This window comes from Cebus imitator, unplaced genomic scaffold (assembly GCF_001604975.1).
Source record: "Cebus imitator isolate Cc_AM_T3 unplaced genomic scaffold, Cebus_imitator-1.0 Scaffold10, whole genome shotgun sequence".
Classification (NCBI taxonomy): domain Eukaryota; kingdom Metazoa; phylum Chordata; class Mammalia; order Primates; family Cebidae; genus Cebus; species Cebus imitator.
In genome coordinates, this window is record NW_016107325.1 from 4163654 (window position 1) to 4165548 (window position 1895).

At 38.1% G+C, this 1895-nt stretch overlaps 1 protein-coding gene across 1 annotated transcript in view; it reads right to left on the reverse strand.

Moving 5' to 3' along the window:
• LOC108316766 (lymphocyte antigen 75) overlaps positions 1 to 1895 on the reverse strand; it is a 145377-nt gene that overhangs the window by 52397 nt on the left and 91085 nt on the right.

Sequence of the window (1895 nt, forward strand, 5' to 3'; positions counted from 1 at the left end):
GTGAGCCAACACGCCTGGCCCCTTGGATTCCTTTTTATTTTGATAATCTAAATAAATCTAGTTTTACTTAGTCATAAAAAGAACTATTTTAAAAAATATTTTTAAGAATTGCTAATTTGTTTTACATAGCGTAACACAACAGCACCGCAACATCACTCAAACAGAAAAAGAGTGGGAGTGGCTTCTCAGCTCTCAAAAATGCCCCTGGTTTCCATTTAAATTGATTTCTAATTGTGCTAAGTAACAGAAGCAGCCTGGGGAATGCAGCCTGTGCCCCTTAATGCCTGTTTTTAATTCCAAAAGAAGAGTGTATGAAAACTGGAAAGTAAATTGTCAATGTCGTATTAGTGAGGTACAGATGATCTGAATCAAATATTTGACCTGGTACCAGTCAGAAATCTCAATCCAAACTATTGTTTTGTAATGCATTCTGTATAATCTGCATTTCCTTCAGTAAGTAAAGGCTATTCCTGTTTTTTTCTCCAAATCTCCACTTGGTAGAGTCCTTATTTGTGGTCTCTGCAATTAGAGAAGGATGGCTGCTGCTGTTTCTTTCTTCATCAAGAGAGTCTTTAGTGGCCCTTAGTTCCTTCTGCTGCTTCTCTATCTTCTGTTAGAAACCAGACTTGATTTTTTTGAACTTTGCTTATTTGATTGGCTTTGCCTCCATTCTTCCCACAAATGCTACCAATTTGAGTACTAAGTCTTCAGTTCAGCAGTCGGACTCCTGGGTAAGTTTCCCAGCTGCTGCAGATCAAAATGCATTTGCCAAATGCATCTATACAATCTATGAAACTTGTCACAACTCCTCACTAATGCTGCTGCTGAAAAGAAATGTTACTAGTAAGTTCTTGTTTTTACTACCTTATGAAAATAGTTGGTTGGGCAAAGGTATATTGCTGATTACTCCACTGATGCACTGCGCTCAATTGTTGATGCAAAACTTGAACACTGGCTATCATGGCGTCATTAGGATAGGGAACTTTTCTGAATAGTTTGACCTTTTTAAAAAAAAAATTACTTCTTGCACTGGCAACATAAGGAGATGCATTATCTTCGGTCTATTTGTTTCTAGTATAGTCTGCAACTGGGTTGCATACATTTTTTTTTTTCTTCCTGTTCTTCATGATGTTTTGCTTCCCACTCTCATTGTTTTTTTCTGCAAGGCCCCGCATTATGGTAAGTGTGTTATATTCCTGTTCAAAAAGATCCATTTTTTAATTGTGGTAAAATACACATAACATAAAATTTACTATCTTAACCATTTTTGTTTTGTTTTGTTTTTAGAGACAGGGTCTTATGCTGTCACCCAGGTTGGAATGCAGTGGTGCAATCATAGCTCGCTGCAGTCTCTAACTCTTGGATGCAATAGATCCTCCTGTATCCGTTTCCCAAGTAGCTGGGATTACAGGCATGTGCTACTGTGTCCAGCTAATTTTTAAAATTTTTTGTAGAGATGGAGTCTCACTGTGTTGCCCAGGCTGGTCTTGAACTTCTGGGCTCAAGCCATCCACCTGTCTCGGCCCCACAAAGTGCTGAGATTACAAGAATGAACCACCACATCCAGCCATAACCATTTTTAAGTGTACAGTCCCGTGGCACTAAATGAATTAACTCTGTTGTACAGCTATTACCACCATCCATCTTCAAAACTTTTTCATCTTGCAAAACTGAAACTCTATACCCGCTAAACAATAACTCCCCATATTCCCTCCTTCTAGTCCCTGCTAACTGCCATTCTACTTCCTGTCTCTATGAATTTGACAACTCTGGGTACTACTTCATATAAATGGAATCATAGAGTATTTGTCTTTTTGTGACTGGCTTATTTCACTTAGCATATTGTCTTCAAGGTTCATTCATGTTGCAGCATGCATCAGAATTTTCTTTTTTTT